The sequence below is a fragment of the Megalobrama amblycephala genome, linkage group LG19, assembly GCF_018812025.1.
Source record: "Megalobrama amblycephala isolate DHTTF-2021 linkage group LG19, ASM1881202v1, whole genome shotgun sequence".
Taxonomy (NCBI): domain Eukaryota; kingdom Metazoa; phylum Chordata; class Actinopteri; order Cypriniformes; family Xenocyprididae; genus Megalobrama; species Megalobrama amblycephala.
Window position 1 is genome coordinate 3,707,634 of NC_063062.1, and position 23,342 is coordinate 3,730,975.

Here is a 23,342-nt window from a genome sequence, read left to right on the forward strand (position 1 = left end):
AGAATGAAACTCGACGTTTCTGAATTGTTAGTGGATAAATTTATGTAGTTGCTGTGGAGTTGATTCAACTCATCCACTAGCATGTGCCATCATGTTAATCTTTTGTGCAAATCCACCGTGGTGTGTGGTGTCACAAACCTGGGAAGAAGCTCATGGTAGTCCTTACCAGCCGTTTGTTGTAGTCCTTAAAATGCGATTTCTCTAAAAGAAAATATCTCCCTTTGCATTGAACTTTGAGCAAAATAAAAGAACATTACACACTAACTAAAGTTAAAAAAGTGAAATCATAATAAAGGACCCCTTTAAGAGTCTCAGATTCTTTGGCATTACCCTTGCTGCAGACCTTTATTTCATCATTCATTGGCTAAAGAGTCTCAGTCAGTGGGTGTTAAAGAGAGCAACTTGGTCCGATCAGAATCTGCTGTCACATTTCCCAGGGGCCTCTCTGTCAGTCAGTCAGCCCCTGAAAAACCAGAATGACGGTCGCAGAATGATAGGCATCTGGTGGAGGTGAGCGTCTGTCTCTCATTGCTAACCTTGTGCTGTTTTCAATCAGTCCTCTACATGCCTGTCTGCACCAGTCTGACATCGTCTCTGTCAATGGCATACGTAGCTGTTATTTACCTGAGGCATTGCTGATTATTTTGTAATTTAGTATGTAAATGGATTTAGGTTTAGGATGCATCCTTGAAACTAGTTGTTAATGGATTCTACTAAGTGTTAATTGAAACTTTGATAAAACGAGGTAGCGTACTTAATATTAATGATATGCAAGAATACCGCATTAGAAAAAAAGCTATTTAAATTCAATTTAAATTTTGATTTTAACGATTTGCTCAAGGCAATCATTTGCCCTCTGCAGAGTGTGTGTGAATATAATATAAAGGATTATGCTATAAAGAGATTCAGCCAAAAACTGTCATCAGTTACTCAGCTTTCAAAATGTTCTTTGGAACACAAATGAAGTTTAGCCGAATGCCCAAGCTCTTCTTTGCCACATAATGAAAGTGAATGATGGCCAAAGCTATCAAGCAAGATTTTCAGTGAATAATTTCTGCATCATCCTCACACAAAGTTATATTGTGAATATTGAGCACAATGCATACGGATAACTTTCCAGATTCTTTCATTGTGCATTTTGTCTTTTTTTTTTTTGTATTGAAGAGAGCAGCTGGAACATTCTGCCAAATATCTGTAGAAGGATGCATTAAATTACCTAAAAGGACAGTAAAGACTTTTACAATGTTACAAAAGCTGTTCTTTTGAACTTTCTATTCATTAAATAATCTTGAAAAAAATGCATCTCTGTTTCATATTAGAATGATTATGAGATCATGGCTGCTGAAAAGTGCTGTCAAATGATTAATTTCATCCAAAAGAAAACTTTGTTTACATAAAATATGTGTGTGTACTGTGTATATTATGTATATATAAATACACAAAATATATACTATATTACAAACCCGATTCCAAAAAAGTTGGGACACTGTACAAATTGTGAATAAAAACAATGATGTGGAAGTTTCAAATTTCAATATTTTATTCGGAATACAACATAGATGACATATCAAATGTTTAAACTGAGAAAATGTATCATTTTAAGGGAAAAATAAGTTGATTTTAAATTTCATGGCATCAACACATCTCAAAAAAGTTGGGACAAGGCCATGTTTACCACTGTGTGGCATCCCCTCTTCTTTTTATAACAGTCTGCAAATGTCTGGGGACTGAGGAGACAAGTTGCTCAAGTTTAGGAATAGGAATGTTGTCCCATTCTTGTCTAATACAGGCTTCTAGTTGCTCAACTGTCTTAGGTCTTCTTTGTCGCATCTTCCTCTTTATGATGCGCCAAATGTTTTCTATGGGTGAAATATCTGGCCATTTCAGTACCCGGATCCTTCTTCTACGCAGCCATGATGTTGTAATTGATGCAGTATGTGGTCTGGCATTGTCATGCTGGAAAATGCAAGGTCTTCCCTGAAAGAGACAACGTCTGGATGGGAGCATATGTTGTTCTAGAACTTGGATATACCTTTCAGCATTGATGGTGCCTTTCCAGATGTGTAAGCTGCCCATGCCACACACACTCATGCAACCCCATACCATCAGAGATGCAGGCTTCTGAACTGAGCGCTGATAACAACTTGGGTTGTCCTTGTCCTCTTTAGTCCGGATGACATGGCGTCCCAGTTTTCCAAAAAGAACTTCAAAATTTGATTTATCTGACCACAGAACAGTTTTCCACTTTGCCACAGTCCATTTTAAATGAGCCTTGGCCCAGAGAAAATGCCTGCGCTTCTGGATCATGTTTAGATATGGCTTCTTTTTTGACCTATAGAGTTTTAGCCGGCAGCGGCGAATGGCACGGTGGATTGTGTTCACCGACAATGTTTTCTGGAAGTATTCCTGAGCCCATGTTGTGATTTCCATTACAGTAGCATTCCTGTATGTGATGCAGTGCCGTCTAAGGGCCCGAAGATCACGGGCATCCAGTACGGTTTTCCGGCCTTGACCCTTACGCACAGAGATTGTTCCAGATTCTCTGAATCTTTGGATGATATTATGCACTGTAGATGACGATAACTTCAAACTCTTTGCAATTTTTCTCTGAGAAACTCCTTTCTGATATTGCTCCACTATTTTTCACCGCAGCATTGGGGGAATTGGTGATCCTCTGCCCATCTTGACTTCTGAGAGACACTGCCACTCTGAGAGGCTCTTTTTATACCCAATTGTTGCCAATTGACCTAATAAGTTGCAAATTGGTCCTCCAGCTGTTCCTTATATCTACATTTAACTTTTCCGGCCTCTTATTGCTACCGGTCCCAACTTTTTTGGAATGTGTAGCTCTCATGAAATCCAAAATGAGCCAATATTTGGCATGACATTTCAAAATGTCTCACTTTCAATATTTGATATGTTATCTATATTCTATTGTGAATAAAATATAAGTTTATGAGATTTGTAAGTGATTGCATTCCTTTTATTCACAATTTGTACAGTGTCCCAACTTTTTTGGAATCGGGTTTGTATAAAATATATTATAATTCTGTATATATAAACACACAAAATATATTATAAACAAAACTATCATGTAGGCTGTATACACACACACACACACACGTAAATATTTACACACACATTATGTAAAATATGGATGCAATTAATCGTTTGACAGCACTAATATATATATATATATATATATATATATATATATATATATATATATATATATATATATATACACACACACACAGTAGCATTTAGTATTTTGTTTGTGTGTATATATATATATATATATATATATATATATACTATATTGATTCATACAGTTGCCCACTCATTAGATCCTTTTTTGGAAGGCATAACAGATGATGGTCAGTTCTGGTTAAAGGTTTTGACACTGTTTTTGTTTTGATTTAACCGCCCACAGTACAGCACATTTTAATTGGCAAGGAATATTTCATACTATTTTTCAATCAAAAACAGTCCCTGCCAACAGTTTTCTATCCATATATTCATGTGCTTTGCCTCAAATAGAAAGCCAAAAAGGAAATCTGATTTCAGCAGCACATAGAGTGGCATGATAAATAAAGAAATTGACTCTATAGTGGTGCACTTAGATCAATAAAGTAGAAGCAAAATTGAATTGCATCTGATTTTATACACTATCCATTACCGTACAGAGCATCATGAAGATATATGGAGCACCGTATGAGACTGTTCCGGTCGAGTGGAGATCTGCCAACATAATGGTGGTCTGGATAGTGGCATCGAGTGCTGAAGCCTGCATTACTCTGCTTAATATTGCTTTGCTCTGCTCTCCTGTCTTTCTCCTCCTCCACTTGTGGTCGTGCACTTGAGTTCAGACAGAACGGCAGGGTGATAATTCTGCTCTCCCTGACATCAACATTACTGCAGTGCACCTCTGAACACAATTGACACCAAGAGAACAGGCAGGCTGGAGAGGGCCACAAACATCAGAGAAAAAAAATATGGACAGACCTACTCCCACACACATTCACACAGTGTATGGCTCTTAAAGAGACAGTTCACCAAAAAATTAGAATTCTGTTATTATTTACTTACCCTCATGTCATTCCAAACCTACATGACTTTCTTTCTTATGTGGAATGTGCAGTGAAATGGAATGCAACAACAGATTATAAAAAAAAAAAAAAAAAATGTAGGGCGGAGACTTGGATCTACTCATTTTGATTTAAAGACGTAATTTGCAATTGATAGTGGTGGGGTTTAAGCGGACTAAATGACTGGAGAAGTCTGGAGTTATCAATGATGAAAACAGTTGTGCTGCTTAATTTTTGTATGGAAATCGTGATACATTTATTTTCTGGATTCTTCTTAAAAAATAGAAAATTTTTGTGACATTATAAATGTCTTTACTGTCACTTTAGATCAATTTAATGTATCCTTGCTGGGATTTCTTACTTTTGAATCTTAGTTTATCACGGTTTCCACAAAAATATTAAGTAATACAACTGTTTTCAACATTGATAATAATGAGAAATATTTCTGGAGCAGCACATCATCATATTAGAATGATTTCTGAAGGATCATGTGACACTGAAGACTGGAGTAATGATGCTGAAAATTCAGCTTTCATCACAAAAATAAATTACATTTTACAATATATTTAAATAGAAACCAGTTATTTTAAATTGTAAAAATATTTCAAAATTTTAGTGTTTTTACTGTATTTTCTATCAAATAAATGCAGCCTTGGTGAGCATAAAAGACTTCTTTCAAAAACTGAATTATTCCAAACTTTTGACTGGACGTGTACATGAGGTTTAATTACTGATTAAATCATTCTTTTGAGTCACATAACATATTTTCAGTCTTTTTCTATCAAATGCCTTCAGAAGACACAAAATATAGTGCAAGAGTCAAATGGACTACTTTTATGATGTTTTTATGGAGCTTTTTGAAGCTTAAAATCTCCAGTGTCCATTTGTTGTCATTATATGGAAAAGAGAAACCAACACATTATTCAAAATATCGGTAACACTTTAATTTAAGGTGACGCAGTTACCTTATCTACTGTCAAACCGTAACTCTATAGTAAGTACATATAGTTAATTAATATTACTCAGTACAATATAATCAAGTACAATGTAAATACGTCACCTTAAAATAAAGTGTAACCAAAATATCTTCTTTTGTGTTCCATAGAAGAAAAAAAATACAGTAAATCAGAGTAAATGATGACATTATTTTAATTTTTGGGTGAACTATCCCTTTAAGCTATGACGGCTTGATTCCAGAGGAGACGCACTCAGCTTTATTGCTAACCCCCCAACCTCATCCAGTCACCATAAAAGGACTGCTGTCAGCTGCATTATAAGCCTGCCTCCCTTTCTGATTTCTGCCTCACACATAAAACACCCGGTCAGTTGGACGGATCTCTACAAGGACAGCACAGCAAATCAGCACCAGCACTTTTATAGAGAACCACTTCTCTCTCCTTTGCTCCGTTTTCTTTTTCTATAACTCTTGCACACGTTGGCTACTTCTTTTTGCATTGTTTAGTACTGACCTCGTCTTTTATTTGATTCCTTTAGCCGGTTCAGCATTATTTCCGCTTAACAGACAATCTCAGGGTCCTTTTATAAATGTGATTCCAAAGCCAAAAAATCTATCATCAGAAAAAAATCTATCATAATCTATCATAAGATAGTAATGTGTGTCCACTGTGGATAAACATTTGGCATTAATATAAATGGGCTTTCTTATAAAGGGACAGAGGTTTTATAGTACCTTTTAAACTGTTTTAAGTAATTTCTTCACCACTATTGTCAAAAAATAAGAAAAACAAAACAAAAAAACAGGTTTAAACAGGTTTGACCATGCCCCCCCATCTCCTATTGGTCAAACAAACTGATAGTCCTGCCCCAAACTCACGCCATTGGTTGAGCCAGTGTTGCTGTGTTTTGATGTCTCCACTGCGACTTTATCATCATTTTTAAAGTTGATTAATTTATCTTTATTAATAATATACTATTTGATATAGCTTGAATACATATTTCAAATCTGTTTTACTGATCAAAAGTCTCTTATCAATACCATTTTTGAAGTCAATACCAAAGCTGCATTTATTTGATCAAAAATGCAGTCATATTGTGAAATATTACAATTTAAAAAATATTTGTAAAATATGTTTTCAAATGTAATTTATTCCTGTGATCGCAAAGCTGAATTTTCAGCATCATTACTCCAGTCTTCAGTGTCACATGATCCTTCAGAAATCATTCGAATATGCTGATTTGCTGATCAAGAAACATTTATGATTATTATCAATGTTGAAATAAGCTTCGTTTTTTTATGAAAATATTCTTTGATGAATAGACAGTTCAAATGAACAGCATTTATTTGAAATATATGTTTTTTTGTAACATCTTTACCGTCACTTTCAATCAATTTAATGCATCCTTGCTGTACAAAAATTTCAATGTCTTTAAAAAATCTGCAATACCATCATTTATAATTTTTCATTATTTGTATTGTATTTTTCATGATTGAGTTCAGACAGGAAACCCGCTGCTAAGGAGAAAACATATTTGCTAATATTTAATGTATTTCTGTCTTTAAATCTTTCATACAAACAAAGCAAAAGAGGATACAGTCCAGACTCTGTAAACGGCAGCAGGAGGAAGCAGCTAAGTGCCAATGAACACGCTGATGGACGACAGATATTGCACTGATAGCAGAAGAGAGGCGCGCTGAGTAGAAAGGCAATCTCAAGCACACAGACCCACTGCAGTATACAGTACACACTCACCCTTCACTATTCACCCTCCATGACTGAAATAAAGTATGATGGAGAACAGCTGCGTTTTGTTAATTAAAGCAGAAATGAACTCAGTCTATAGGTCTAAATGAAAACATATTGACATGTACTTCCGAAGATTAATGAGCTAAAGTCTGATTCGTCATTTCTGTGCTGTATGTCTCTGCTTATATAAGTGAGCTTGATAATTCCAGCACAATAATTCCTTGAGCCCAGCAATGTCATATTATACTCAGGATGGAAAAATACATAATTCCTCCCTAAATGACATTATAATGGAAAAAGGAATTCAGCTCCACTGAGGGAGGGGCGTTTTTACATCCCAGCATTCTGTGCGTGTTTGGAAATGAGCTCATTTATCAGTCATCTTTCAAGTCCAATTGTTTCTACCTTCTTTCTCTTTCTGTCTAGCTTACTGTTATTGTTGTATTCAGGGTTATAAAAAGTATACCATGGTATAGTGAATCAGTTTTATACTGACATGTCATCTAACTCTCAATAGAGTATTGGTTGAGACTGTTAGGTTAGGGTTAGAGTTAAGAGAATAAGTTCACAACTACTTGAAAAGTTACTTACTGTCTGTTGGGGAGCATCACATTAACGTTTTAGCAGATATTAAGCAGACAGTCTACTAATACTGTAATGAGAGTTAGTTGACATGTAGGTGCAATGTTACTTACAGTCTAAAGCCCTATTCAGACGGGATTAGTTTAACATGGGGAGGTGGGGTAAAGTAATTATTACCAGAGCTTCTCAGTGATTTTAGTCCCGTCCGAATGTGCCATCTCGGTAATCATTACGGACAATGTCAGTAAAGATTACGGCGACTTTTACCTTCTGTAAAAAGGTCCGGAAAAATTACCTCAGGTAATACTAATCCAGTTCGAATAGACCCGCTGTAAATATGTACGGTAAAATTCCGTCATTTCCAGTTTAAAAGTAGTTTTCTGCGCATTTTTCAAGCATGGAAGCACTTGAAGAAACATTCATTTGTGTTGTAGGTGGTGGGACAAGTCTGTGGCAAACCTCAAGTATTTTCCACATACCATTCAGAGCAAAAAGAAGATCGAAGCAGTTGTCAGAGGCACAAAAGTAATTTCATCTTTAGCTAAGTGCCTATTACCATCATAATCCAATCAGAATTTAATTAATAAATCGGACCTAACTGTTATTTAAAGTTTATATGTTTCGATTTTATATGTTTTCGCACATTGTATCAGGAAGCAATGTATACGACAGGGAGGTGATGACGGTGCGTAAATCGAGTTACCCCTCCCACTTCTGCTAGTTTTACTGTGATGTCTTGTCCCGTCCGAATTGGTCAATTAATATTACAGACATCCTCAGGTAAAATTACTTGACTCCACCTCCCCACGTAAAACTAATCCCGTCCGAATAGGGCTTAAAAGGCACCAAATAAAGGGCCCTACCATACACCAGGCGTAATGTGATGCCAAATGCGACGCAAGTTTTTTTTGCTAGTTTCAGCCCGACGCAGTTATCATTTTCACATCCAGTGTCCACGTTATTAATAGCAAATGCACTCACGCCCATCTGTTCGCCCATGGGCGTGCTAGTCTAAAAACGAGGTGTGTTTAGGTGCATTGTTGGCGTGTTGCTATTTTGAGGCAACTGAAAATGACTGTGCAGTATTTTTTTTTTGTTGTTATTTAAAGGGCACGTTAGTAATATGCGCCTATAGGCGGGTCCACAATGCACATACTTGTTACACACACAGGGATGTGCAGCAGCAAAATATTAAAATTAAAAGGATTACAAAGTAAAAGATTATTATTGTGTACATAAAGATAAAACTGCCTACATGTCATAATGGATAGTCAGTGCATGTATCAGAATTACCTATTTGCAGTAATGACGAATGAAATTGGCTAATTATTTGACCAATCGTGGCAATACACACATGTACTGTATTTAAACTGACTCTTCCCATGTAAATAGGGAATCCACCATGGCGCAAGCGCACCTGGCTTTTAAAGGGAATGGGAGATGAGACTCTGATTGGTTTATTGAACATTACACCCAAAACACACCCATGACTCATTAAGAGAATAGGTACAACCCTTTTGGACCATTTTTTCAATCGTTAAACTAGCAAAAGTGGATTCGGACACGCCCTAAGTGGACCTGCGCCATCCACTTCAGACCATGTGCTTAGATTGTTAACATAGGGCCCAAAGTGTTACCGCCTTTACTAGTACCTTTTTTCCTGCCTCTAGTCCATTCTTTTCCCTGTCATTTCCGCTTCTCTCCCCCGACACTCTCTATCTCTCATTCTCACCCTTGAGTTGGGGAGAGCACTCAGTGTTTCAGAGGAGCCATTTGCACATATCTTAGCTGGGTGATTTCTCTCATCCCTCAGGCCCCATTGTGCCTCACACCAGCTGTGCCTGAGAGAGGGAGACAGACAGTGAACATACAGACGCTGTAGGGGTGTGACTGAGCCTTAGCACACTGTGTGTGCTGGAGACTTTACATGTTTGTCTATGAGCCATGAACTCTGTGTCTATGTGTCTGACTCTTTCTCATTATCTATAATCTGTTTATAATGGGACATCTCATTATTCTTGTTCATCCACTTGGGTGCAGAAAAGGGCACCAGGGCTTGACAGATCTATACTGGTGACAATAAAGAATGGAAGTCTTCTTTCATCTAATTGCACTGAATTTCTTTTGTTTGGGTTTGATTTCCGTTTATGCGCCTGAAATCGTTGTGCATGTTGCTGTAGTTGCTGTTGTGTCCAAAAGATGAAAAATGCTGCTTTCGCAGGCAGTATCCGGAGGTTGGAAGGCATCAAGGCATGTCCGAATGCAATGTTTGCATAACATCCTGTTGACAGAGATGCCTTCATAAGGCCGGTTGAAGGATATCCTTCACTGCCTATGATATCTCACAAACCTGGGCATGCAATTCTATGGTTGATTGAACAAACATTGATAAAAATGATGTTCAGTGTGCGGTTAAAAAAATAAATACTTTTATAATGTTTATTTTTATGTCTATTTTTCAACTTTTCTACAAGGGATGCACAGTTTGTCTGATAAATATGGAAGCTTGTTTCCAATACAAAAATAAAACGGGTAATTGCGATTTATCTCACAATTCTGACTTTTTTTCTCAGAACTGCGAGATTTAATCTTGCAATTGCAAATTATAAAGTCAGAATTACATTATATAAAGTCAGAATTGTGTGTTATAGTCAGAATTGTGACTTTATATCTTTCAATTCTGACTAACACACAATTCTGACTTTTTATTTTTTTTCTTGCAATCGCAAGTATTTATCATACAATTCTGTCTTAATTACTCGCAATTCTGACTTTTTTCTCAGAATTGTGAGAAATAAGCTCACAATTACATCATAAAGTCAGAATTGCGAGTTTTTATCTTAAAATTCTGACTTTTTTCCTCATAATTGCAAGTTTATATCATGCAATTCTGACTTTCTAAGTTGAAATTCTGACTTTATATTACGAAATTCAGTCTTTATAACTCGCTATTGTGATTTTATATCTCACAATTCTAAGAAATTGTGAGATATAAACTCAATTGTGAGAAAAAAAGTCAGATAAAGTCACAATTACCTTTTTATTTTTTATTTCATGGCAAAAACAAGCTTCCGTAAATAAATATTGCGATGGCGATTAAAAAAAAGCTTTAGGTTTGCTGTGCTTGTTTATAGGGTTGCACAATTTGACCCATAAAATAAAATTAAATTAAATTTCATATTTTGTTTAATATTTTATTATTATTATTATTATTATACTCAATTTTCTATTTTATAGTGCAATATTACTATAGTAGTATTTCCCTTTAAAATATAAAAGTATTTAAGAAAAAATATATTTTACAGTACAATTTAATTCATTTTCAAACGTTAAACACAGCTTTTATTTTGTCTGAAAACCACAGGGAGCCCTTAAAGCGTCTCTTTTGTTGACAGCCAGTTTATAAGAGCTTCTCATTATAAGTTTGGGAAGATGGCCGGCACATACTGCTTTCCCAAAATGCATGTGATGTTCCAGTTCAAAGTAACCTTTATACAAAAAACGTTGCCTGATTAATCACTGACTGACTGGGCAGCGAGGCAGCTGTCTAGGGCTTCAGAAACCGCCACTGGTTCAGACCTCCATTTCATTCTCATTTAGTGTGAGATGGGTCTTCTCATCTCATGCCAGTGCTTGTTAACCGAGATGACTACAAAACATGATAGCTGCGCACAGGGAGCAAAATACGATAAATCAGAACTGCTGGTGTATTGTGCTCTTATGAAACATCCATCTTTATGTGCTAAAGTAGTTGAGGTGTATGTACTGTACTACACAAGCAGCTTTCTATTGCCAGAGGGCATTTTTTAAAATTAAAAGACTTATGGTGCAAACAAGGGACCAAACAAGCCTCCAGGCTTTTTGCTGACGCTCGAGTTGGATGTGGTAGGGGAACATATTTCAGATCGAGCTTATAGGCCTCTTTCGCACTGCTCGTATAAGCGACACATTTATTTCAGTCTCATATTAACAGGTTATAGCACTCATGCTGCCAGTGTAACCAGCGCAACACCGGTACCAGAAGTGTAGATGCAAGTAGAGTTTCAATGCTAAGCCTATGTTTGTTAAACACAGTATGCTAAACTCAGCAAAATACACTATATTTTTGTGTAGTAAATGTACTATGTAAATTTACTATGTAAATGTACTATAAACCTTTTAAAGGGGTACTTCACCCCTGGAAAGATGAATGTGTATTTAAAATTGGTCATTTATGTAGTAGAAAGACTGAGAAAAGGCAGAAAATGTATTTTTGACTAATGTGGATGAAAGACAACAACTCCCAGAATGCACTTGTTTTGCTGCCCTTGCGAGGCCACGCCCAAACCACGCCTATCGGTTACAGGCGGCATTACCAAGAAAATTCAAACAACTAGGCTTGCTTTGTTACATATTAATTCTATAAATCGTGAGTTAGTTCATTCATTTACAGCGAAATGGTGCTAAATTGCTTTGTACCTGGATGTACACCCAAAACCAGGAAAGGACAAGTAAGTTTCCATCATTTTCCGATTAAGTTAAAGATTTGGAGCGATGTAAACAGTGGCTGCGGGCCATCAAACACCCGAAGTTTGGAGATGACACCATTATAGAAAACCTAAAAAACCGCAGAATATGTAGTCTCCATTTCAAGCACGAGGACTACGAACCAAATATCATTGCAATGAAGAGAACCATTCTGAAGGACACCGCGATACCATCGATATTCACTTTCCCAGAGGACGAACAGCCTGGGCATCTGGTACTAAGCGTATTCGCCTAGAGGTAAGACTCGCTGATACTAGACTGATAACACAGTAGCCTATATGTAGTGTTGTAGGTAGCAGTAAAACTGCAAACTTAGCAAAGTAACGTTAGATAGACAATTACATATAAGTTGCATAAAGTTGACTGTTATCAAAGTAAAGCCACTGTTCTGTAAAACTGAGTTAGTCTATTTATGCTAACGTTACCACAAAAACCTGTTGCTGTATTGGTTGAGATGACTGCAGAGACCGATAAATTTGCGAGATGAGCCACTGATGTAGTGCAGACAAAATAAAGTTAATTACTGTAAGCTTAAAAATATAATTGACACCCACTTTTGATAAAATCTTTGATCTATGTCCGTGAGTAACCTCAAACGCGCATATGTATGGGCGTGGTGAAAAAATGCGGAACTACCTGCTATTACTGGCTGTAGTTTTAAGCCTCTGGCCAAAAAAGCCTCCGATGACGCAAAATGATGATTTTTGCGTCATCGGAGGCTTTTTTACAGAATAAAAATGCATAAATCTCTCATCTCGGGCTGATATGAAGGGGGAAAGCACGGTAATTCGAAAATACTAGTGGTATTCTACTAATACAAAGCTTAATGCTAAATCCTGAAGTAACCCTTTAAATGGATATTTCACCAAAAAATGAACTTCATTTATTCATCCTAAAGTTGTTCCAAACCTGTATGAGTTTCTTTCTTCTGTTGAACACAAAAGAAGATATTTTGAAGAATATCGGTAACCAAACAATTAATTATTGACTTCCATAGTATTTACGGATATCAATGGCATTAACTGTTTGGTTACCAACATTCTTCAAAATATCTTCTTTTGTGTTCAACAGTGTAGGGTGTAGAGTTACATTCAATCTATTTTAAGGCATGAAGACATTTTTTTCACAGGAAAAAATGTTTAAATATGTCATTTTGGTGATCAAAGATAAGTTTTAAGGAATAAAATTATTGACTACAGGGGGACTTTAATACAAAAAATGCAGAAAAACTATTATTTTCAATCTTCATTCTGACCCTCTAAAACCGTCATTTACAGACAAAGCAGACAATCATTTACTTAAGTTTGTGATGCAGCTGCTGTCAGATCCAATTCAGTTGCTGCTTCATCTTTCAACAAAAAAACTTTTCTTTGTGAACTCTCCATTACACTGTGCCTCGTTTACATAAGAAAATGCTCCAAACAAACATACAGTCCTCCAACATGAGCCGAAACGCCAATTAAAATAAATCATCCACTTGCTGGGATCCTGCAGAAGTCTGTACGGAGACGCAAACGAGCTGTTTAAACTGGACGTGTCAAAGCGAACGTTCTTTCACTTTGACTCAAGTGTGTGGAGTACATCAGAAACTGAACACACATCTGTATACTGTATCAGTGTAGACAGTGTCAGTGATTATAATGGCGTCTAATTGCTTTTGGCACGACGCTCACATCCAGTGTAGGAAAATGTCAGCCGTTAAACGACTGAATGGCAGTGGGTGGGGCCTATGGTGCAATGATGTTTAACTGTTCGTCGATGTCTTGATCTGGAGGCATGCATATGCAAACGTATAGAATAGCAACTTAAAACAAAAATAAAAAATATTGAAATAAAAACTATATATTATAATAACAAATTCATTGCTAGTGTACCATTACAATACTATACCACACAGTCACTATTAAATGTTGAAAATATTCAAAGCTGTAATCTAGAAATCACTTGGTTTGCGGCATAAGGACACAGTTTGGTTGCACGATGTGAAAGCACAACACGAGCCTGCAGCAGCTTCTCTTATGCGAGCGTTGTGAAACAGACCCAGTGGAAAGAATGAAAGAGCTCTCAGTGGCCTGACCCCTTACTGGCCTTCTCCTCCAACATCTGAGTCAGAGATCAGAGCACACACACACACACACATAAAGAAGGCCCATCCCACTGACAAACAATTCAGTACATGCAAAATTTAACAATAATAACAATCTAAACAACACTTCATAATACCAACAGCAGACACAAATATGACAACCTGTCTGTGAGATGCTCTGCATCACTGAGAACACATTTAATCAAATGAGAATTCCTCTCACATGTCGCACATAATCACCGGCTAATTGTTTATTACTCATGCTAAGTAAAAGGTTATCTCACCAGCATGCAGAAGGCAGGGGAATATGGCAACACGCCGCATGTGACAGCACAGTGCTGATAAACAAGAGGAGCTGTCGTGTGTGTGTGTCTCTACAGGACAGTTTAGATTAGTAGTGAGATTTGTGCATAAGAGGGGGGTGCACAGAGACTTTTGAGGGATAATAATGCACAAGACCGTATGTCATGAAATAATCTCCTTTTTATTGTAATCTGGAAGTGTGATTTGTAGAAACCGAATTTAATAGTTTGTGTGTGGGTGAAGGGTGTCACGAGGGTGAGGAGAAAAGAGGGTGTCGCTTTTTATTAAAGGGGTGGTTGATTATGATTTCACTTTTTTAACTTTAGTTAGTGTGTAATGTTGCTGTTTGAGCATAAACAACATCTGCAAAGTTATGACGCTCACATTTCAATGCAAAGGGAGATTTTTTCTTTTAAAGAATTTGTACAACAAGCTTCTTCCCAGGTTAGTGACATCACTAACCCTAAAATTTACATAAACCCCGCCCCCGAGAACACACAACTAAGGGGGTGAGGCCATGTTGGGCTGCTTTAGAGAAGAGACAGAGTTGTTGTAGTAGAGTGTTGTTATCATGCCGTCATTTTACGCCGGACTGCTTCACAAATGAGGGTCAATTCAACACTGGATTTGCACAAAAGATTAGCATGATGGCACATGCTAGTGGATGAGTTGAATCAACTCCACAGCAACTACATAAATTTATCCACTAACCATTCAGAAACGTCTAAAAGTTGTAACTTCTTCCTGAGTCTCTCCATCAGTGTCGACTCCGGTTTGAACAATGTAAGGCTGGACACCGTTACTGACAATCCTCATTTTGGCTGCGTGAGATTCTCCAGCTTTGTTGTTGTTGAGCAACCGAAGCGTGAGCTGTTAAAGCTCCGCCCTTTTTTGAAAAGTGGACAAGGAGAAGCAGCTTATTTGCATTTAAAGGGACACACACAAAAACGGCGTGTTTTTGCTCACACCCAAATAGGGGCAAATTTGACAAGCTATAATAAATGAAACTTCTGGGAGACTTACATTACATCTTGTGAAAAGGGGCATTATATGTCCCCTTTAAATATGAAATATATTTTACTTTGAGTAATTGTCTTAATGCACATCTAAACATGAGAATTAATTAATTCCTACAATCTCTTGGGGGCATCTACTACATGAATCACTACAGAGGACTGCAGATACAGTGACTAACAATAGAAATGTCTCTCTCTAATGGGAACCGCAGCAGTTCTCCTTAACAATAGCTGAAAGTGCGTCCTTGGCCAAACCAGCCCGTGTACTGCTCAGCAATATCGTTCTCGTATCATTGAAGTCTGTGACACAATAATAACGGCAAAGCTTGTGTGTGTTAAGATGATTGCCAGGAATATCATCACACGCCATGCAAGAGACATAGAAGAGTTTGGCTCCATAATGTGTGATTGAATTTTTTGGGGGCAACAAAAGGTCTGAATAACAGCGCAGCAAAATTGATGAAACGTACCACACATCAGTTCGTCCAAGATGTGACATACAATATATTTCAAAAGAGAAATACAGATAACACTTACACGCAGACTGCCCATAAAGAAACAGTATGGTATGAATATACTGAACAATGCTGATTAAAATGCATTTTAATCACAAAAGATGAGCAAAACCTACCTCTTTCATTTGATGCTGAACTCTGCGCTGGTGTCCGTGAAGTGTGTGTGTGTGTGTGTCCAGTGTCCCACTGCTGCTGAACTCACACAGATGAATCCAGCGGCCCAGATTGAACTTCAGCAATACTTTAGCACCAAGATATATTCTCAATTTGTGTGTACAAGCGTGTCTGATGGATGGAGAGAGAGAGAGAGAGAGAGAGAGACGGGATGGTGTTAGAGTAAAAGAGTTCACTTGAAGCTGGTTGAGAAGTGACAGTTGTTGTCTCCCAAGTTGAGCGTTGTAGTGTGTAGAAACACACTGCAGTACACACCGCTGCTGATGCTTACACTTTATTCTCTCTCTGCCTGTCTCTCTCACTTCACACTTCTCTGATGGAGTCAGTAGTTGCTCTTTTAATCCTGTTTATGCTGGGTATTTATACCACCAATGCTCTTCTAAGTCCCCCTGGCGAGACTTCCAAACTACAGCAGCGAAGCGGCTCTTTGCATCTTCCTCTCCTCTTTTCTCTCCACATCTCTCTTTCCCTCCTCCACTGTCTTTTTGCGCTCCAATCCACCCCCCACATTTCCCCCTCTCTCCTTGGCTCTTTTCAGTAGAGCACAGGGTCCTAGAGCCTGACGGTGTTTGGTGGCGTGTTTGTGTGTATTGCTGCTACTGTAAACACATCAGTATGACTCAAGCCTGCTCTGTCTCTCACTACCTTTCTTGCTCTTTTTTCCTGAGGGTGGTTGTTGGCATGAAGTCTTCTTGTGAAGCATTGTTCTCACTCAAAATATGGCCAGAGTGGACTGTCACTGAGAGATCCTACAGAGAGACAATATAACTGATCAAAGAAAGTTTAAATTCAACATGAAAACATCTACTACTATATTCCGGGTGGTCCTTGATTTTCTCCATCAGGAATTGTTTGGATTGTAAAAAGGGGCCTCAAGGATGCATTCTATTTCGAATAAAAGCTGTTCCTTTGAACTGTCTATTCAAAGAGTCAAAGAAAATCAAAATCAGCATATTAGAATGATTTCTGAAGGGTCATGTGATACTGAAGACTGGAGTAATGATGCTGAAAATTCAGCTTTGCATCACAGGAATAAATTACATTTTAACATATATTAAAATAGAAAACCGATATTTAAAGTTGTAATAATATTTCAAAAAATTACTGTTTTATTTTTATTTCTGATCAAATAAATGCAGCCTTGGTGAGCATCAGGGACTCTTTTCAAAAACATTAAAAAAAATCTTACAGACCCCAAATGTTTAAAAGTTAGTGTACTTTGATATAAATGATAACATGGCTGGATAAAAATACAGATTTTCTGTTTAATTGTGATCATCTCCTGATCACACAAATACAAACATGATGCAACATGATCAGTGTAGTCTGATTCAAAATTACTCTTATAAGCTGGTTCTTTTTATATGGTATTATTTAAATTATATAATATAACATACTACTTATAAGGCGAAACACAGTATGAAACAAGAAGTATTTCTGAATTCATAAAACAGTAACACCGTGTCCTAACCAGCCACGATGGTGACAAGCGATGATCCTATTTTAGAAACGGTTTCTATTTTTCTGCGACTTCGTGGCTGGAACAACAACACAAAGTATGGCAATGATATCTCATGTACTGTTCATGTGCTTTATTTAATGTTAAAAGTGTCTAATGTGAGTCTGAATACCATTATGTGTGTCTTTTACAGCTGAAAGCAACATGGACAATTCACCTCAGATCTTCTATGACAAAATTGTCTCAGTAACTCAGTGTGTATTTTTAATAACGTTAAAATGGTGCAATATTCATGAATTTGATTATGTACTTATCCAGTACCAGGAGCTTCGAGAGAGCCCTCCCACGCCCTCTTCTGATTGGCTGTGATTTTTGATTGACTATTTTACGTCTCATAGTCGAGTCATGTCTTGTGTAGACAGACAAATTGCTTGTTGCTGGAATCTTATCGCAATGCGTCTGGTTAGGACATGGTGTAAGTCGTATTCATACTATATAAGAACATACTTTTTTAAAGTTTGCAAAGTAAGTTTCAAACCAAATGTAGTACCTACTATACAGTATGCATTTTTGACAGTGTGACGAATGCAGCCTGTATTTTTTTTTTTATGAGTAGTTCAAAAAGACAAGTCTGGAACACTGCTCTGGGCAGAGAAATTCATTAATATGTAAGCAAAATGGACTACAACAGAACATAATGAATCAGAACTGAATCAAATTAAATAAATACTCAAATTCCCTAAATTATACTCTGGCTCTATTTTCCTACATCATAAATGCAATGAATGTCATGTTCTCTTGCGTTCAGATGCTGGTGTTTGTGAACACAAACATGTGAGACGCTTCTGGGGGGAATTAAACCAAATCATTCTGATGACAGACTTTGGCTCAGGCATTTCAGAATGATCAAACCAACATTTGAGATACTGTGATGTGATTGGTCCGCTGGTTAGTCCGGTTATCCAATCACACCCTCTGTTGAGGCACAGTCACGTGAGTGTTTTGTTGTGCATCAAGGGTTTTATTTGATAAATGTGTTTGTTTCCATCAAAGTTTATGCACATGCCTTCTTATCAGATAAAAAATTGATCCACCTCATTTTTTTTTTTTAGAATTTATGCATATCTTGCCGTTTCCATCCAGCGTTTTTAATGCAATATCCTAAAATTCACATAAAAATATGTAAATGGAAACATAGCTAGTGGCTATTGAATAATAAAAACCAATAGCTAACAGATATTTAGGCATCGCTTTAGCAAACTTAAATTCAGTTTTAGCACCATTTTGGTACGGAACACTCACTTTTTTACAATGCAATCAAATCCCAGTGTACAAAATCAAAATCTTTGGTAAGTAAACAGGGTCAATTTGGATTTGATGTAGACTTTAAGTGAACAGTGCTGTACTGTGCTATTATTCATGTTCATATTAAAAATCCAGCCAGAATTGTTTAATCTGTGGCAGTAAGCTCGTGTTGTTTTCAGCCATCTGACCCACTTCTGCGTTTTGTGAAATTATGATTTCTGTTCAATATAGAGAAAGAAGCAGGAGAAAAACATTGTGTTCTGTCCTGGATTTTAACATTAATACGAAGGACCTCACGGGACCCCTACTGGGATAAAGCCGAGTGCAGGGGATGGACATTAGTAATCAATAAAAATCCTCTAGGCTTATGCGGTCTGTTTCATGAGGTGTGCTCCCCCTCCCCCCTCCGCCCTGGAGTCTTTCATGTGGCGGTGTTGTTGATGGGAATAGGTCAGTCAACACGGTGAATCTGATGCTTCATTTGTCTTGTGCTGTCAGCACGACAGCCGTTTGGTTGAGTGTATGGTCAGCATGGATCAATAGCCTTTCCTCTTGCTCGCTGCACCCTTGCTGACAACAAACACGCACCCATTTACTTCACACACAAATCAGGAGGACAAGGGCAGACAGATGAAGAGGTGAAGATCATTGGGGGAAACAAAATAGAACTAGAGAGCGACATATAGAAATTCACAATGGCAGTGAGAAAGAGAGAGAAAGACTATAAATATGTGATGTGTATCATGTATGATAGACAGTGTTGGAGAGCAATTGAATAAAGGTATCAATGCCACTTAACTACAATTATCAGTAGCAGCAGTAGAGAAAAGAGTATTAAGTTTAACAAGCAAAAATGCTACATTGCTGTTTTTGATACATGCATTTTATAGCCAAGCCAACTGAGCCAGTAAATCAAAATCTCTCTCAAAGTGAATTGAATCAATTAAAAAAAAAAAAAGTAATTGATTCAAATCCCTGCATGTTATTTTAATTTCTTAATAAGCTGTGTTCCTAAATACAACTTTCTTTTCTTTTTTACTATATTTTCGCTTAATAAAACAGTATATGGGTAGAAGGGTGTATTCTAATATTTGCTGTTGTATTTCATATAAATGTATTATGTTTAAGGCTGTCACCCTAACTGAGATTAATTTATGTTCATTCATTTATTAGGAAATTTGGTGCCAGAAAAATATGGTTGTATTTTATACCACTAATTTATTTAATATTTAATTAGTGCCGTCGAACCAAATCGCATTTAACATAAAAGTTTTTATGTATGTGTGTGCATATATATATATATATATATATATATATATATATATATATATATATATATATATATATACTTTTGATAAATGTTTGGTCTTTTTATCTCATAATATGACTTAGCATCTCTTAATATGACATAGTATCTCATAATTTCAATTTTTTGGCATAATAATGACTTTCATCTCATTCTTTGTTCATTGTTCTTTTCATATTTCTTTTGACTGTCTCAATTTCCACTTTTTGTCTTAGAATTTTAACTTTTATGTCATAATTTCAAATTTATTTCATAATTTTGACTTTATCTCATTTTGACATCTCATAATTATGACTTAGTATGTCATAATTATGATTCACCAACAATTTATAATAGTATCTAATTTTTTAATTGTGTTAAAACCATTAAACAAACAAATAAAATCAAAACAATTTTTAAAAAAATTATTAGAATACTACCTGAATCATCTTTTTAAATATGCAATCCAATGTCCAGAGAATAATAAATGTGTGCCTAATACTGAAACTACATTTTCAAATGAGCCTAAGTATAGTTTAGTTACTTTAAATTATGAGTAGCTTGTAGCTCGGCAAGTGCTAAGAGGTCAAACCAGTCTAGTAAACCTATAATGGTACTCCTAGTTCAGGATTCCCATCATGCAAAGCAGCAAAGTGCAAAGATCACAATAATCCACACCTAATCCATCCTGCAGCAGAAGGTCAATGTCATGACGTATGCGGAGGCACGCTGACCCATCTCACCCACCCATCTGAAGAGGTCAAGGCCATTTATTCAGGTGATTAAAGCAGTAATCCATATGGGAAATCTCTAATGTTTTTATATGCAGGAGGATCATGGGGAATAGAGGGGTTCAAATTAATTGACCTCACTCTCAAACGCAAAAGATCACGCACACATACACGCACAGCCTGCATATATTGAAATGTATGGCATATGTGAGTGCACATGCTGTTTATTCGGGCACACAGAGAGCAGACAGCCTGAAATAATCCCCAGTGACAGCAGAGAGAGCTCACGCACCTGACAACACCCAGACAAATGAGCTCAGCGCTCAGCTCCGCTCCTGCTCATTACATTTGGACACACAGAACCGCACGCACAAGCCTAAAAAAGACTATAATATGCACATGAAAAACTGTGAATGCATATGAAAATGTGGAAATTCTTGGAGCACAGAAAATGAAATATTAATATGATCAGTACACTTTGTGTTTTTCTGTAAAATCTAATTAAATTGAATAAAAAAATTTTTTTGTGTGCAAACAGGACATAAAGAGCCAAAGAATGGCGAAAAGCACAAAATATTGTCTTTATACTGCAACATTAATGTCACATTTTCTGCACTATTTTGGACATAAATCTATGTAACTCTTAAAGGTGCAGTAAGCGATTTCAGAGAAACGCCGTTGATATTTGTAATCACCAAAACAAACATGCCCCTACCCAAAAGGATCACACCCCTATATTTATAGCCCCGCCCCCAAATTCATGAACACTTCCCCCATAATGAGTGGACACGCCCCTTACTGCTGATTGGCTACAAGGTCCGATCCACTTTCAACAGCGTTTCTCAGAAATCGCTTACTGCACTTTTAAGCCTTTTTGACAACGCCAAAGCGACCAGACATCATTCATTTTCAACGACAGCTGATGATTACCAGCAATATGAATGACAGTGGCCATCGGTGATGAGATTTGAGAGTGTCCAGCATCTTGTCAAGTTGAGAAAAGTTTAAATTTATGCCAATAAACTGCAATGATGCATTGACAACCAGAAATCAGATATTGTTGGTATGTTGAGTTTGATTTATAATTTGATGATAATCATTCATCATTCATGATATAATGTATGATGCACTGCTGTGTAATTCATAGAAACATTAAAAAAAATTGCATCAAAGCATACATCTCATTTGTGATCAGATTTTTAAAAGCTATGGTCAATTATATTAGTTATGGTATCAAGCAGCAGGAATTTATGGAAGCCCATTTCCGCCACTTGGATATAGATTGGATATACAAATTGACATAAAAAGTCAAAATTATTATAGCATAAAAAGTTATAAGACATGCTTCTGAGAAAAAGAATGCTTCGTGATGTAAAAAGTCGAAATTATGACAGTCAATTATGAGATAAGTCTGACTTTTTATGTCATAATTATGGCTTTTTATGTCACAAAATTTGGTCTTTTTACCTCATAATATGACTCAGCATCTCAAAATATGACTTTCTATAATTAACTTTTCATCTCATCCATTTCATTGTTCTTTTCATGTTTCTTTTGACTGTCTTAATTTCTACTTTTTATCTTATAATTTTGTCTCATTTTGACTTCTCATAATTTTGACTGAGATTGTCATCATTATAATTTACCAACTATTTTTTTCTCTTATGTGGTGGAAAATGGGCTTCCATATGAACCATACAATGATAAAAAAATACCCTCTGAGAGTGTGAACAGGACTGTACTGACAACTGAAAGCCTTATCAAATTAGCCAAAATATTTAAAAAATGAACACAGGATATTTGCTATCTTTTGAATGGCATGCATTTAAAAAAATCTTCTATCCGTGGAGTTGTGGGCCTGTTAATAGCTGACCATTTACCTCAATTAACCTCTCAAATGAAAGAAACAAGACTTTAGTATTTAAAATGAATTTCTGACAGCATACACAGTGCTCTGTACCAGTCCATCACTGCTTTTAAGAGTACAGTGCCGTCTCTTAGTCAGCACATGCTGCAGCTCAGAGTAGCTCCAGTTAATGACTTGTCACATTACAATCCTCTTAAGGAAGCTGAGCCGAATCCGGCTCGTTTCCCACTGATTTCCTGACCCTATTGTCTAGCTTTACACCCACACACACGCAAACAGCGACCTCAGCAGCACAATGACCGTTCAACCTCACCAAGCTCATTACCGAATCAGCAGCTAAACCAACTTACTCAACACATACTCCATCCCCACAGTCCAACATGTGTAATTCTCTCACTGCTGGAGCAATAAAATGGCACAGCACTGCTGCAGGGAGAGATGTTCCTGATAGAGCCTTTCACACCAGTCTAAACTTCCACACCTTAACGTGTCACTTCAACATGCTTTGTATTGTAAAAAGACCAATGTTTAGTCATTCTCCGTGTTAGCTGGACTGAGAAATTCCCATTTATTTGTCACCAAAACGACTTTTGGTTACAAATAAGTGGGAATTTCTACAGATTATGCTTCTGCATTTTTATATCCACACCCACAGACACTCGGATTGACAGAGGGTTATAAACAGAATAGTTTATCACT

The 23,342-nt window shown here is 36.8% G+C and overlaps 1 protein-coding gene across 1 annotated transcript in view; it reads right to left on the minus strand.

The window, feature by feature from the left end:
* tmem91 (transmembrane protein 91) overlaps positions 1-23,342 on the minus strand; it is a 63,108-nt gene that overhangs the window by 15,185 nt on the left and 24,581 nt on the right. Inside the window, exon 3 of the mRNA XM_048167902.1 lies at positions 15,939-16,745. The gene's annotated coding sequence lies outside the window, so the exon portion shown is untranslated. The remainder of the gene's footprint in view (positions 1-15,938; positions 16,746-23,342) is intronic.